Source organism: Diachasma alloeum, unplaced genomic scaffold, assembly GCF_001412515.2.
Source record: "Diachasma alloeum isolate Michigan unplaced genomic scaffold, Dall2.0 Dall_scaffold_00366, whole genome shotgun sequence".
NCBI classification, from domain to species: domain Eukaryota; kingdom Metazoa; phylum Arthropoda; class Insecta; order Hymenoptera; family Braconidae; genus Diachasma; species Diachasma alloeum.
The window spans coordinates 1076263-1094010 of NW_021680505.1; the positions used below are offsets into that span (position 1 = coordinate 1076263).

General features: G+C 34.0%; 1 protein-coding gene and 1 non-coding gene across 2 annotated transcripts in view; both read right to left on the reverse strand.

Annotated features, from left to right (window-relative positions):
- LOC107041511 (protein numb) overlaps positions 1–17563 on the reverse strand; it is an 89379-nt gene extending 71816 nt beyond the window's left edge. Inside the window, exon 1 of the mRNA XM_029126338.1 lies at positions 16897–17563. The gene's annotated coding sequence lies outside the window, so the exon portion shown is untranslated. The remainder of the gene's footprint in view (positions 1–16896) is intronic.
- On the reverse strand, positions 2165–2331 carry LOC114841376. Its single transcript, XR_003783106.1, has one exon. It is a non-coding gene; the product is annotated as a U1 spliceosomal RNA (small nuclear RNA).
- Positions 17564–17748: the final 185 nt, after the last annotated feature.

Sequence of the window (17748 nt, forward strand, 5' to 3'; positions counted from 1 at the left end):
ACTATTGGTATGTAGTTTATAGGAATCTCTCTACTATAAAAGTAAATTTAAAAAAAATGAAAAAATTCGAGACGAGGAATTTTCTACAGAAAATATCACAGTAGAATAAATTGTATAGAAAAATTAAATTCTGTAGATTTTTCCTATAAGATATTTTCTATTGAACATTGAAAAAAAAAAGTGTAGAAAAGCTTCAAAATTTTCCAGTCGAGTCTTTGGAAAATTGATAGAATTTTCAATGAAAGTTCAATAGAAAACTAGTAGATTTTTCTCGCGCATTCGATAGATTTTTCTATAAAATGATTTCAAGCCTGTTGTAATGTTCAAAAAAGGAAAATTCTCAATTATCTCTAAATCATTTACAAAAAAATCAAATTTTTATTTGTTCTTCAAATTTTAGAAATAATTTTGTGAAAGATTGATTTTTCTATCCAAATTTTACGACATATTGAGTTGTAGTCTATAAGAATCCCTCTATATAGGTTCTCAAAATTTTTCTCTTTCATTAAAAAGGTAAATTTAGAAAAATGAAAAATTCGAGACGAAAATTTTTTTTATCGAAAATATGACAGTAGAGTAAATTGTATCGAAAAATTGAATTCTATAGATTTTTCCTGTAAAATATTTTCTATTGAACATTTCCATTGAAAAAAACGGTACAGAAAAGTTTCAAAATTTTCCAATCGAATCTATGAAAAATTAATAGAATTTCCAACGAAAGTTCAATAGAAAACTAGTAGATTTTTGTAGCACATTCGACAGATTTTTCTATAAAATTATTTCATGCGTGTTGTAGTGTTCAAAAAATGCCCAATCATCTCTGAATCATTTACCACAAAGTCATTTTTCATTTTTTTTCTAATTTTAAAAATGATTTTATGAGAGATTGATCTTTCTATACCAATTTTTTTATTAAAATGTAGTCTACAGGAATTCCTCTACTAATAAAATTCAAGATGCAGAATTTAGAACAGAAAATACTGCGATCAAATAAATTGTATAAAAAAATTAAATTCTATACATTTATGTTATAACATTTTTTCTATTGAACATTTCCATTAAAAAAAAAACACGTAGAAATGCTGCTGAAATTCTTCAATAGAATCGTCGTAAAAATTAATAGGAGTTCAATAGAAACTCAATAAAATTTTCAATCGAATTCGGTAGCTTTTCTATGAAATTCCGCGCGTGGTTTTAAAAAATGTTAAGAATATATTGGCCGGAACCGATAGCCCCAGTGATTCCCGTGAAATTCGTTACCAAGTACTATTTTTTTCCCTCATAATTCGTGTCTCGCTTCCCACCGCCTAGTCGTTTTATCGATAAGAACCTACTAGAGGTGAATTTCTCTGAATTAATGGAGACTTTGAATTAAGCATTTGACCTAACCCCAATACAGTGAGACAGAGTTTGAGGTCAAACGATCCAAAGACCTCCTGCAACGATTGGACCTGGGTGTTTTCGCCAATTATTGGTATGGTTTTGTACCTTCAAAAATTTAATTTTGTTGAGGCGTCTTCAAATTTATTTATTTTTTTCATTTTTCCCAATTTTTCATTTTTTTATTTTTCCACTTGAAAATTCATTATTTATCGACCATTTATGGACCATAAATAACGAATTTTGGAATGAAAAAATAAAAACATGAGAAATTGGGAAAAAAATTTTAATACGAAATTTTAAAAAATATATTTTTGGATTGAACGGATTCGCGTCCGAGTCTAATTTTTCAATATGTTTCGTAAATATAATCACTTTGTGTAAGGAAAGAAAAAACCTTCAATCAAGGTGGGGGTGCCACGCACAATTTTTTAGTTTTCTGACGATTTTAAAGCATTTTCGACGATATGAGCTAATTGGCACCATGCTCAATCGAAAGAACGGAAAATTTTCGTCGGTAATACATATTGAAAATCCGAAAAAATTGACCTCTGCTGAAGCGCAAAATTTTGTCAAAAACTCACAAAATTAAAAAATTAACGTTGTAGACGTAATAAAATCTTTAAAAAATTGGAAATTTTTTTTGAAGCCTTTTGAATGATAAGAAAGTGATATGAGAAGCCTCGACAAAATTAAATTTTTGAAGATACAAAACCATTCCAGTAATTGACGAAAATACCCTACAAGACTCTTATGAAATCTAAATAAGTTTAGAAATGAATAATCCGGGACAGCGCGAACGCCAGTCCCGACTATCAAAAATTATGCGCACGATATACCCAGTTAGGGTATTCGCAAGGTCCAGCCCGAGCCCATGGTGCAATGGCACGGGCCTCGCCCAGAAGGAACCGCCTTCTTGATCACGGTATATCCTCCACGCCAAGTAAGTTATGACTTTTTGCCGTTTCAACACCAGATTTATCAATTTTTTCGATTATTTTCGTTGATGGAAAATTATTAAAAAATAGAGGACTCTAGCGGTGAAAATATTAATTGATTTCAGATGTCCGATGTAGATTACCATTTGTTTTTGACATGCCTAGGGGAAGGGAGACTGAACGATTTTTTAAAAATGTTCGAAGTGAGATTTCGTTTTTTTTGTTCAACGTCATTACGCACGAAGAAAATTTCAGAGAAAAATGTGGGGAATTCTAATTCTGATAGCCTCAACAGAATGAGTGTAGAAAAATCAAAATGTATCGATAATTTGTATGAAATATCCTCTGTAAAAATTTTTATTCCCAAAATATCGCCAGAAGCTGCGAAAATATTCAAACAATCGGCGGAAAAAACAGAATTTTATATTCAATTTCATCTTTTAGTTTTTCGTTTGTGGAACTAAAAATTGTTGTTAACTATAACAAGACAATTGTAATAGATCTATTAAATTTAATTATGAGAAACTTCAGGTGATTATCTAATGAAGAATATTCAATGGAAAAAAAAAATAGATTATGATTTCTCCAGACAATTTATTGTCAGATATTTTTTATTGAAATTTTTCAGTATGAATTTTACAAGTGTTTTTCGCTGCATTTTTTTCTCATTAGAACAATCTCTATATATCCTCCTATAGGATAACTATAGAAACATCAAAATATATAAATTTTTGCTGTCGAATGCAAGCATTGTAATCTTTCAAATTTAAGTTTTGAATTTTCTGTATTATATCGACCTATTATGATCCGAAAAGTTCGAAAATGCAATTTTTAGACCGTGTCCGCGTACACATTTTCATGTGTGTATGTGGCAAAGCTTTTCTTAAATTGTTCGCTAATGCAATGTAGGTATTGTTGAGCCCTATCGATCGCTATTAATTAAAATTTAATTCATCGATTTTTTTTTAATTTCTGAATTTTGTCGAAAATCGGTTGTTCCACAATAATTTAAAAAAATGTTCTGAATTGAAATGTCCCTTTGACCGAGTTTGAAGATGAAGGCGATAGCAATAATCGTTAGTTTGATTTATTCAAAAATTTTCAAAAATTTTGTATTTTTTGAAAATCAGAATTGCAGGGATATCTTTGAATATTATGCTTTAAATGAATTCATCATAGCTTAAAATATTTGTTTCAATGCCATTAAGTCGAAGTTAAAAGACGATTACGATAGCGATATTGGTTGATTTAATTTTTATGATGATTGTTGAAAATTTTGAATTTTTCATGAACTTTTCTGAAAGTGAGCTTTTTGATGGTTTCTTCAAATGTGATGTTTCAAGTTCATTCAAGTATGTGTCAATAAAATTTTTCTATTAAAATTTTATTGAAGGGCTGAGGGGACATAAAAATGTAAAAACCCAATCGGCTGTATAGAAGAGAAGGGATGATAAGAAAAATGATGCTGGTAACATTCAACTAAGTTGAAAATCTGACAAAATTAGGTAAAAGGAAATTTTATACAATTTGAAAAAATAAAATAAACAATGAATTATACATGACAGAAAGAAATGATGTGCAAAAAAACCATTCGGGAGCATATTGCTAATTTATTAGCATAAATAACTATACTATATACAATACAAGAGCAATTTTCCACTTGTTTCTATAAAATATCTTGTGTAAAGATATTTATTTTTTAAAAACTGTCTCCAGAAACTAGGAAAATGTTTAAACAATCGGCGAAAAAAATAGAATTCCCTATTGAATTCTACCTATTAATTTTTTCGCTTGTGGAACTAGAAATTATCGTCAACTAGAACAAGATAATTGTCATATATCCATTAATTTTAATTATGAGAAAACTCAGGTGATTATTTAATGAAGAATATTCAATAGCAGCACTTGCCCTGTACTGGAACAAGAGGGGCATATAACCAAAGGAATAGAAATATTCAATAGAAAAAAATAACTGATTTTGATTCATCTTAAAAATTTTTTTTTTCACAATTTTTATCCAAAAAACTTTCCTTGAAGTTGCGAAAATTTTCAAACAATCGGTGAAAGAACAGCAATTTCAAATCCAATTTTATCTATTAATTTTTTTACTATGTGAAACAATAAATTGTTGTTAACTAGAACAAGACGATTGCAATGTGTCCATTAACTCTAATTATGAGAAAATTCAGGCGATTAATTACGACGCGATGAAGGCCGTCCGTCATAAGACTAATTAAAAGTCAGAAAAGTATAATCAACGGGACATAAAAAATTGCAAGCATAACGGAACAATCAACCGTGAACATTAAAAACTCGTTAGACAGTTTGATTTTACTTAGTCAGCAGTCTTGCATTCCCATAAATAACAAAATTTGTTTATTCCGAATTTCGTCTCTCTCATTTATTCAATTTCCGTCACGCTTTTACGAGTCGTTGCGTCATGGACTCGGCAACGTGACGGTAACTGTTTCGTAATGCTAGACACGAACGCATCGCAAGAAAAACTAAACCGTAACCAGGGTTTATCTATTTCTATTCGAAACAATTCTCGAAATAACTCAATTAAATAACTTCAAACCGTAAATAGCGGAGGGTTTGATGGAGAAGAAGAAGAAAAAGGCAAACAGAGAAAAAAGTTCCCTTAACACTTTCTCAATTTCAGAACTCTCGCGAGTGTCAAGAAATCTTGGAAATGAATGAAATTTTCACTTATTTTGAGAAAATGTTCCTCAACAATAAGAGGAAAAATTCTAATTCTCAGTACTTTTACTTAATTTTAGGGTATCTCTCTATATTATAAAAATGCATATGGAATTCTGGTGATGCAAATTTGGTACTGAAAATTAAGACTCCAAAATTAAGGCGTACAAGGGTCAAAATAAGGGTTATGAGGGTCATAATAAAGGTCATGCGTATCAAAATAAGGGCAATGAAAGTCAGAATAAGGGTCGCGAGGGTCAAAATAAGATTCATGAGGGCCAAATAAGGGTCATGAGGGTCAGATTAAAGGTGGCCGGGGTCATAATAAGGGTCGCGAGGGTCAAATTAAGCGTCACAAGGGTCAGAGTAAAATTCCAAATCAGAGTCAAGAGGGTTAAAAAACAACGGTCTGAAACTAATAGTCACCAAGGTGAAAATAAGGGTTACAGGGGTTATAATGAGGGTCAGATTACGGATCCAAATAAGGGTCATGAGGGTCAGAAACTAAGGGTTGCATGAGTCAAAATAAGGGTGGCGATATACCTCTCTATATCATAAAAATCCAAATCGACTCCTGGTGACGGAAATTTGGTTCTCAAAATTAAGACTCCAAAATTAAGGGGTACAAAGGTCAAAATAAGGGTTATGAGGGTCATAATAAGGGTCATGCGCGTCAAAATAAGGGCAATGAAAGTCAGAATAAAGGTCGGGAGGGTCAAAATAAGATTCAGGAGGGCCAAAGTAAGGGGCATGAGGGTAAAAAAACGGTCTGAAACTAATAGTCACCAAGGTCAAAATAAGGGTTACAGGGGTTATAATGAGGGTCAGATTAAGGATCCAAATAAGGGTCATGGGGGTCAGGAACTAAGGGTTGCAAGGGTCAAAATAAGGGTCTCCATATATCTCTCTATATTATAAAAATCCAAATCGACTTCTGATGATAAAAATTTGGTACTCGAAATTGAATAAGGGTCATGAGGGGTATAATGAAGGTCAGAATGAGGGCCACAAGGGTCATAATAAGGATTATATGGGAATCATATGGGGATCATATGGAAATCATATGGGGGTAATGATTCTTGATTTGGGAACTTTTTTCATTTGAAATGTAGCAGATTTCGATACGAGTGTGTAAAAGTGTTTTTTTACGCGCGGGAGGTGTGTAGCGCATCCCGAAAATGAATGCTACCTTCCCAAGGGTAAAAGAACATTTTTCCTACAAGTGTCGAACCGTATTTTTCATCACAATATGTGTAAAGTGGGATGAAACACAGTGGAAGTTCATTTTGCCGACAGGCGATAAAAAGTAGAATTTTGGTACTGAATTTTGAGAATTTTTCTTTCTGAAGTCGGATAACCGGAGCGTCCATAAAATTTCACTTCACGCACTAGTGATAAAAAAGTGTTTTTTGACCCGTGGGAGGTGTGTAGCGGTCAAAGAACACTTTTCCCACGAGTGTCGAACTCAATTTTCCATCACCATGTGCAAACAGTGGCATTATTGCACACGCGGAGCGTGCGTAAAATTTCACTTTACGGACAAGCGATAAAAAATAGAATTTTGGTACCGAATTTTAAGAATTTTTTTTTCTGAAATTGGCTAACCGATCTTCTATTCTCAGTTCAATGCCTTCTAAAATGGCTCTGGAAACTAGAAACTATTTTTCTCTATTTACAAACAGAAGTCGTTGGATCGACTTTTCCTGAAATTCCATTTCCTCGTTGACTTCGAAATTGAGTTTGCGAATCGAATCATATGAATGAACTAAAAAAACTCACTAGTGAGTCCGTAGAAAACTCAGTGACCAAACGGATAAATATTGACGGAAGTTCGGAGGGACGGAGAAAGCTGAGGTGTGCCGGATATGGATCGATCAGTCAGTCGCAACTCGAGCCGAACTGGTCGAGATTGAATTTCTGAGGGGACTATTCCCAGACGGAAATCAACAATCTTCAATTTCGTGTTGTACAACTCTGTTTTTATTTTGACGTACGCCTACATCGACGCAGCATTTTGTCGACAAAAAAATTAATTGCAATATTTCCCTTGAGACATTTATAAAAAAAAGGATATTTAAAATGAAGAAAATTGAGTTGGTTTTGATTTTGATGATTTATTCTTCAAAAAAATATATGAGAATAAATAATTCATGATTTCCAGAAGTTCCAAAATGTTGAGGATTAGTTAGTATCATCGAGTTGCACTCCTGTGTAAAATTTCAGATTGGTCGATTCAATACTTTTTTAAATAGAGCAGTTGATGCAAAAAACGTTTTTCGCATAAAAATATAAATCGTTCTATCATTGATTTTCACATGGAAACACTTCTGAAAATGGGGTTGTGTAGATATGCCTATCCGACTGGATAAAACCAAAATTTAATTCTCAATTTTAGACGGTCACACGTTTCAAGCAAACGTTTTCTATAAAAATTACCACTTTTCAATTAAAAAATAAAATTTCTATGGATTCATTCGGAAGTTTAATGGAATTAGTAGAAATAAAAAATGAAACAGACAAATAACACATCAAGTAACGGTCACATGCCTTCTGACAGAAAGACTCGACCTCCTGCTTGTTCTGTGAAGATTTAGTCAAGTTTTCCGCAAAATTCGCCCATTTTCTAAAAACATCATATCTTCACGTTTCATGACATTCTACGTCATTTCCAGGCAAAATTAGAAGATCGTGAAAAAAAAATTTACCTCTGAAGAATTTGAAAATGCCGCGTTTTTTTGTGAACAACTTCGTGTCACATATTGACCAATCAGAAATAAGAATTAGCGATCAGGCAGTTTCGAGATATTTCAATATAAAACAACTTCACGTTTCTTTCATTTTTAGTAAAATAGGAGGATATTCTATACTATACTATATTATAATACATATAGTACTCTATTCGATATTATATATTATAGATAGTATATACAATATAGTATAGTATTATCGTAACATCTTGAATGTATGCTATCATCATTTATAAAAAAATCTAATGACACAATACACCGAATAGATGGCTTCAAAAAAGCCACACTGGATGTATTATATATAAATAAAAAAACTAGAATACATTCCTGAAACTTTTCCTTCAGAAACTTTGATATTAACTTCTGAAATCTAATATAAGATTATTCACTACTAGGGGGCTTTGCCCCCTGCTCGCTTCGCTCGCCAGCCAGGGGGGGGCTTCGCCCCCCCGCTCGCTTCGCTCGCTCCCCCCCAATCGCTGGTGCGGCTGCTTGGGTATGTATCAGTTATGAAGGTTCAATAAATGGTGAGTGAATGGTTTGACCAGTATGGCCCTTATTTTAACCCTTGTGACCCTCATGACCCTTACAACCCTCGTGATAAGAGATACGACATGAGGACCTCTATTTTGATTCGCGTGATCTATATTTTGACCCTCGTGACTCTTGTGACCCTCATAAATCTTTTGACCCTTGTCATCCTCGTGACCCCTACGACCCTCGTGACCTCTATGACCCTTGCCACACTCGTGGCCCTCGTGAACCCCAAAAAATTTTCCGTTGTCTTAATTTACAAAATTATTATATAGAGAGACAATTGACATACATTAAGGTGCAATCTAGTACATTAAATTCCAACGATACACTAACGAACAATTATTATCCGTGATAGGATACCGTCAAAATATCCCCCCCCCCTCCACTCTGAACTGGGTATCAAATCCACGGCAAATGTCTTCGAAACCTCTGGTGTACGTCGATCGATACCGCGTCGAATCCACCGCACCACGTGGGCCACCGGTGACGTCATCTGGCGAATAATCCACGATTCCAGGATCAAGGTCAGCACTGCCGCAGAATAAAATCGCGAGTATCCCCGAGGGTTCGTTAAACAAATACGAATGTTACCTCAGTGTCAGTCTTATCCGTCAGAAGGGTTTAAAAAAATCAAGACTCTCCTATTATTTGTCGTGGGGACAAGCGGGAGTAGCAGGAAACGCGTCACGCTGTCTAGTCGAGAATTTTGTACGCCACTACCGTGACGGGGTAGTTGGCCTCGCTGTTAACATCTTTGTAGAACAAATAATCAAAAGTATCGGGATAACAGTCCATAAAGAATCTAAAATTACTCCGAAAACTCGGAAAATTTACGATTGCTCGTTAACTGATCGACAGAGCTATTTTCGTCGGGTTGATGACAATTTTAAATCATTGATCTGAGGTGATTATTCAGAAATAGAAGAGATAATATTTATTGTACCAAGAAAAAATACAAGGAAAAAAAACCTGAATTGATAAAATATACTTGAATCCAGTATATTTTTAGAAATAAACTTACAAATATTCCACCTATTCCATTTTGCCGTTCTCAGCGATTTTACTCTCCAATTCAATTAAAAACACAAATCTTCACTGTTTGCTAACGTGTCGAGCGGTATATCCACTCCTCATCAGGGCAGTTTATTAATATTTATCTCAATCAAAACACTAAATTATTCCAAGAAATTTCCAAAACCCCATTTAAATGGCAGAATCACAACAGAATCTGACCACCATCCTAACCAGTGTCTGAAATATAATAACAACCCCCATTGTTCTTCTTTATTTACAACATTTTTAAAAACCATTTTTTTGTGATATCACTTAAAAATCCTATAGTCAAATTGAATCCCACATGACAACTGTGTATATTACGATTCCGCATGCTAAGACGCCGTAAGAATTCTGCTTTGCCTAACTCTGCATCTGACAGTTCATCAAAAAAGAGAACGATGAGAATGAGAATTTTTTCAGATTTTTAAAAACTTTCTGGGAGGTCCCGCAAACAATTCAGTTTTACAGAAATATCTGACCTACTGGTAGTTTTGATGAACTGTCAGATGCAGAGTTAGGCAAAGCAGAATTCTTACGGCGTCTTAGCATGCGGAATCGTAGTGTATATATTAATAAATTGCCCTGATGAGGAGTGGATATACCGTTCGAAACGTTGACAAACAGTAAAGATTTGTGTTTTTAATTGAATTGGAGAGTAAAATCGCTGAGATTCGCAAAATGGCCTGGACGAGTAGGAGGAATATTTGTAATTATACTGGCGGTTGGAAAAATCATTTTGTTGTAAAAATAAACTTATTAAGTATCTTTACTTTTTAAGTATATTTTTTTAAATTTACTGGAAGCAAGTATATTTTATGCTCAATTGGGGGATGGGTGTTTCAATTCGAAGATGATTCTTTTGTATCAGGCCGGGTTGTAGCAAGCCCTCTTAAGTGTAATGTAAGGGTCAGGCACTAAGTGTCAGAATATAAGGGTCGAAAAGTGGAGGTTCAAAAATGAGAGTCAGAATATTAGGTTCAAAACATTAGGATCAGAATATAAAAGTAAAAAAGTGGGTGTCAGACAATGAGGGTCTAAATATAAGTCATATATTATGCTTGATCACCGTTTTTAGCCCTTACATGACCCTCATTGCCTGACACCCCCTTTTTTTACTTTTATATTCTGACCCTCATTTTTTGATCCTAATATTTTGACTCTCTTTTTTTAACCCTAACATCCTGATCCTCATCGTTCACCTTTACATTCAGGCCCTCAGTTTTTGACTCTAATATTCCGACCCTCATTTTTTAACCTCCACTTTTCGACCCTTATATTCTCACACTTGGTGTCTGACCCTTATATTACACTTGAGAGCGCTTGGTATAATCAGGGCTGATACGGAATAATCATCCTTGAATTGAAACACTCATCTCCCATTCGAGTATAAAATATACTTGAATCAAGTATATTTTACACTCGAATCAAGAATAATCTACTTGAATCAGGTTTATGGATATACTTGATTCTGGTATAAAATATACTCAATTAAGGTATATATTTTTCCGTGTATAATGTTGTCAATCAAATTCGTTTCACACGAAGAAATGCGCCTAATTTTCCATACAAAACAGAAATGGCTCGTCAATCTTCCGATTCTTCAATATTAAAAGAATTTTCGACTTACATTGATTGAGGTTTAAATATACTAATCGAAATTATAAAATAGTGACATAATTGATAATCTAAATTTAGTTCCCTAATTCCAATTGATGACGAATTAAATATTTAATGACATGAAACTGTAAATTTTGTATTAAGCAATTAACACTAAATTTGATACAGGGGATTTTTCATTATCCAAATAATCGCTAATCNTCGGACCCAAAAAAACACCACACGTGTGTTGCCCCAATCCGCCATCTTTTTCTATCAATAATCGCTAATCTTTCGAACTAAATTACTGATTAATAAATAATTCAGAATTTGAATATTTAAATTGATAATTATTTTAATAATAAAAATTTAAGAGCGATATTAACGAATTGACTGCTTAATAATTCAACGGTTATTATAATTTATGAATATGGCTATCCTTGATACAAAATTTCACAATAATTCCTTGTCTAACATAAATTTAATTGGTAGAATCATATTTTTTTCTCAGAGTTAAAATAAAAGTTAGCATGAGGTTATATAGGGCTTATAGTTTTCAATATTTGGATTATTTGGCTGGCTACTCCAGGCTTTTTTTAGCCATTGGACTCAGTATATTTTTTCACATTGCCCTCTATTTTTATTCATATTTTTAGAGCCTTCCAGTAGATGAATTATCGATTCGAAAATAAATTCCATAAGAGCCCGTATACGAGAAAAAAAATTTTCATTTCATTTTGTCAAAGCTACTGCAACNAAATATTTCAGCAGAAAATTTTTGGTTTGCACAGAAAAAAAGCTTATAAAAAGCATGTAATTTCGAGCTATTGACCGAGTCGATTCGAGCACCTTGGCTGCCTGGCTTGACGGAGCTACTGCAACTGATTTTTCTTCATTATTAGAAATGTTGATTCAATATGTTCCCTCGCCAATATAAAAAATTACAGAATTTTTTTCAAGTATGGAAAAATTGGATTGTTGGAAAATGCATAAATATCTTTCAGCATGTTCATCCGAAATCACAACCACTTAAAAAAAATTCAGTAGTGAAGTGGTAAGACGGGTTAAGTCGACTTATCTCCCAGTTGAGTTTTTGAGAGATATTCCTAAATCTAAGGGAGATAGCGAAATTTTTGTATTTATATTTGTTGTAGGTCTCACTCGGCTCTACAAAAAAGGATATAACAAAAATTTTGCTGTCCCCTAGATTCCGAGATATTCATTGAAAACTGGCCAATAGTCAAAATTGACTTAAACCGTTTTACCACTTCGCTCCTGAATTAATTGTCCTTTCAACTGATGGACAGTTATTTTGCTCATGTTGATGAAAATTTCAAGCCGTTGATCCGAGTTGATTATTCAGAAATAAAATAGATAATATGTACTGAATGTAAACGTTAACATGAGGTTATATGAGGCTTCAAGTTTTAAATATTTGTATTATTCGTCTGGGTATTCCAGGTTTTTTTTGGCCATTGGATTCAGTATATTTTTTCACATTGGCCTCTACTTTTATTCATATTTTTAGAGCCTTCCAGTAGATGAATTATCAATTTGAAAATAAATTCCATGAGAGTCCGTGTATGAAAAAAAAATGTTTATTTCATTTCGTCAAAGCTACTGCAACTGCTTTTTCTTCATTATCAGAAATATTTATGTAATATGTTTTCTCATCAATATAAAAAACTACAGTTTTGTTTTCAAAAATGGAGAAATTTGAGTTTTGGAAAATATAGAAACATCCTTAAGGATATTTATCCTAAATTGCAAACCTTCAAAAAAAATGTGAAGTTTCTTTAACTGATAGACAGAGTTATTTTGGTCATATAATGCAGGAACAAACCAGACACTATGCACTGAATGTAGACATTAGCATGAGGTTATATGGAGCTTAAAGTTTTAAATATCTGGATTTTATGCAGGGGTACTCCAGGTTTTTCTTTGGCCATTGGATTCAGTATATTTTTTCACATTGCCCTCTACTTTTATTCATATTTTCAGAGTCTTCCAGGAGATGAATTATCAATTTTAAAATGAATTCTATAAGAGCCAGTGTATGAGAAAAAAGTGTTCATTTCATTTCTTCATTTCTTTCTTCAGCCCGGGGGCTTGGCGCAGTGGGTAAGTTCGTTGCCTCACATGCGAAAGGTTCCGAGTTCAAATCCAGGCCGGATAGAATGGTGCGATCTAACCATTTAAAGTCTTGATCATCGCCGCAGTATACCCTAACCGGGTCGAAGTGATGTAAGATAACGATAAAAAAAAATTTCTTTCTTCATTATCAGAAATGTAGATTTCATGTTTCCTCATCAATATAAAATATTCAAGAATTTTCCTAGAACATTGAAAATGTTGATGCTCACGAACACTCCAAAAGATTTTGAAGTTTCTTCAACTGATAGACAAAGTTATTTTCGTAATGAAAATGAAATTTTAATTAATTAATTTTATTTAATTATTCAATTTATATTTAGTTTAATTTATATTTAATTTATTTCCATTTTAATTATGAAAAAGTAAATTCATTAATCCGAGTTGATCATTTAGGAATAAAATAGACAACATGTACTGAATGTAAACGTTACCATGAGGTTATATGGGGCTTAGAGTTTTTAATATCTGGATTATTTGCCTGGGTATCCCAGGTTTTTCTTTGACCATTGGATTCAGTATATGTTTTCACATTGCCCTCTATTTTTATTCATATTTTTAGAGTCTTCCAGTATATGAATTATCGATTTGAAAATAAATACAATAAGAGCCGGTGTATGAGAAGAAAAAATTGTTCACTTCATTTTATCGAAGCCACTCCAACTGATTTTTTTTATTGTCAGAAATGTTGATTTAATATGTTCCCCTATCGATATGAAAAATTCTGCCCAAACCTAGATAAATTTGATTCTTGGAGGATGAATAAAAATTCTTAATGCAAAGTTTGTTAAAGTATTAAGTTTGACATTTCAAGAGAATGATTTTTTACACTTCACTTATGTCTTTAATGAGTGGTTTTGAGAAAGAATATCAGAGGGCATTTTTTATTAGAAAGTTCATTCTCTAAAAAAGATATTTGACATTTCCCTCTTAAGCAACTGATCTTGGCGGTGAGCGCATAATTATCAGAAGTGTCAGATTTAATTCAGTAGCGAAGTGATAAAATGGTATAAGTCAATTTCGACTATTGATCAGTTTTCAATGAATATCTCGGAACCTAAAGGAAATAGCGAAATTGTCGTTATAACCTTTTTTGTAGAGCCGACTGAGTGCTACAACAAATAAAATTACTAAAATTTCGGTATCTCTCTTAGATTCGGAAATATTCCTCAACAACTCAAATGGGAGATGAGTTGACTTAAACTGCTTTACCACTTCGCTACTGAATTTTACGTTAAATTAGATTTTTCACTTCATTAAATATTGAATGATTCCCATATTGAGTAATCTGAAAGGAAAATATCGAAACATGTTTTTTATCGTTCGAAATATGGTTCCCAATGAACCAAATCTGCTGACGTTTTTTCGTCGAAATATAAACTTCAACACTTCTTCCAGTATTTTGGTAATAAGTGGTTTTATTAAATCTCAATTATCTCTTTAATGACAGTATCTGCTATTTTCATTTCGTGAGATTTTCATTGAAAGTTCAAAGAAGTTGAGAAATCTCTTCGCAATGCTGTTAAAAAAATTAAATTTCCGTGAATTTCCAATGAAATCCGAAATTTCATGGGTGTTTTCATCCTAAAAAATTGCATTTAATGACCCACCCCTGAAAATAACTAGTCAACTGTCCATGAAATTCAATATATATATTTTTTTTACATTTTTCTCTAACAGTGTGCATTAAGATGATTTGTTGACTCTCGCTCAGTGAATCTTAAATTCCACCCCGGAAAAAATTTGACGGTGGCAGAAACCGAGACAGTGTCAGTTACAGAAACATTTCCGAAATCCATCCCAATACAATCCCAATCTCCCACCCCTCGTTGTCCCTGATAGCTGTGAATTTCAGTACAATTTTCCATGAAAATTGATAGAAATCAGGAAAATGGCCAGTAAGTAAATTCTTGAATTAATTGAAAATGCAGCATAATTTGACCCCGACCATGAATATTTTCATTGAAAGTGTTGCTAAAAAGTTAGAAATTACGTAAATTTCCAATGAAATTTGAAATTTAATGATTATTTTCATCCTAAAAAACATCGCATTTTTCACACACCTGCACGAAAAGTTCGTATTTTCCTCCCGTTCATCAGACAGCAAAATACAAACTTTTTTAATATTTTTTTCCAACAGTGTGCACTAAAATGATGTGTTTCGGCAGATCAACAGATCTTAAATTCCATCCATTAGAAAAACTGACAGTAGCCCAAACTCAACTCCTCGCGCAAACGCTCGGGATTTTTTAACTTATAAAACTCGACACCCTCATTTGTTTGCAACGAAGCTATCGGAAAATACCCGATCACTTTGAAGCTCTTGGGGTATTACTATTAAATATTACTATTAAATATAAGGAAAATTGCAATAAATAAATTCTTGAATTAATTCAGGAGCAAAGTAGTAAAACGGTACAAGTCAATTTTGACTATTGACCAGTTTTCAATGAATATCTCAGAATCTAAGGGAGATAGTAAAATTTTTGTTATGATCTTTTTTGTAGAGCCTATTGAGAGCTACAACAAATGTAATTACGAAAATTTCGCTATCGCCCTTGGATTCGGAAAGATTCCTCAAAAACTCAACTGGGAGATAAGTCGACTTAAACCGTTTTACCACTTCGCTACTGAATTGAAAATTCAGCATAATTTGACACCCATCATTCATATTTCCCTTGAAAGTTCAGAGAAGTTGAGAAATTCTCCTCGCAATGCTGTTAAAAAATTGGAATTTCCAATGCAATTTAAAATTTTATAGTTATTTTCCCCCTAAAAAATCCCATTTAACGTCACTCTCCTGAAAACTAATCAACTGTACTCGAAATTTCATTTTTTCTAACAGTGTGCACTAAGATAAATTTTCTTAGTTGACTTTCCCTCGGTAAATCTTAAATTCCACCCATAAAAAATCTGAGATTGGCAGAAACTGCAACAGTGTCAATTACAGGACTCTTCCCTGAATCCCCCAAAACAATCTCAATCTCTCCCGTTTCGTTATCCCTGATAACAGTGAATTTCAGTACAAATTTCCATGCAAATAAGAGAAATCAGAAAAATTCCAGTAAATGAATTCTTGATTTAATTGAAAATACAGCATCAATTGGCACTGATCATTCATATTTTCATTGAAAGTTCAAAGAAGTTGAGGAATTCCCCTCGCAATGTTAAAAAAATTGTTAAAAAATGGAATTTTCGTAAATTTCCAATTAAAAATAAACTTTCATAGTTAAAGAAATTTAATGTCACTCTCCTGAGAATGACTAGTCAACTGGTCATGAAATGTAATCCATATTTTTTACATTTTTTTCGAACAGTGTGCACTAAGAAAATTTGTTTACTTTCCCTCAATAAATCTTAAATTCCACCCATAAAAAATCCTAGATTGACAAAAACCGTGACAGCAGCAGTTCCAGGAACATTCCCTGAATCCCCCAAAGCAATCTCACCCGCCCCCCTCATTTCCCTGATACCCAGACCCCCTGCAAAAACACGTGAACGCCTCAAGTAAACGCCCAAGGGGGTACAAGCCCTACCTGTCTCCCGACCATGTTTAGCCGGTAACAACCCATGATCGATAACGCTTGGGGACTAGAAAGTACCTTCAGGTGGGGCACCCCAAAAACACCCCACCCCTTCCCCAATCATCCCCAAAAAGCCCCGCGACCAAAAAAACCCCGCACCCCAAAAAATCTGTCCCATAATTTTCAATTCCGCGTTTCATCCCGACCCGCAATCAGTAAAATCGAATGGCGATCCCTGAATGATAAAAAATACCCGAAGACACTTACCTGCCTGAAACCCCAACGGAGATATCACTGACACGTCAATGACGACAGTAGCCAAGGTATCACGTCACGACCCCCACCCCTGGAATGAGCAATCGAATCCCTCAGCAATCACCACAGAATTTCCGAAAAACTCGTCAATTCCCCCAAACTAAAAACCCAACAGTCACTCCAACGATAAATCCACCGGTGTAATGTGATCCCTCGTGCCACGAATAATAATTTCTCGCTGTAGAAATCATCGACACAGCAGGTGAATAATCAAAAACTCACATCACAGCAAAAATTACTCGGTCTGGCCACACACTTCCGTACCTACTGAATACCGCTATCACGCCTATTATCGCGACAACAATCACGTGTTAATTATTCAATCCCCCGAGCGACTACAGTCTTCATAATTCAACAAATTGTTCAGCGCATTGTAAATTCACCGGTTTTTATTTTGACTCCTCTCATTCTCATTCTCCGTTAACGTCAATTGCGCTAAACTCTCGTCTCCCACGCACATCGAGAGCGTCTGATCGTTCGCTCAACCCCGGCCACCGGATCCACCGTTTTTCGTCGAGAGAGAGTTGTGTTACAGTGGAAAAAAATAATAATAATAAAAGGAGAACAGGAGAGTGAACCAGTGGTGGAGAGAGAAAAATAAAACAACACCTTCACTGGACGCCCGCCGTATCGGCTTTAATGCGAGCGCATGCGCTACGAAAACCACCTAAACTAACTTCTCTCCTTGGCGCACACGCGTCAAAAACGCCCAACCTACTACGGTTCGGCGAGTTTTCTTATCAGTAGAAAATTGCGGTGGGGAATATCGTTCGAAATGAGAACATGTTGGAATGGTTTGGGGGG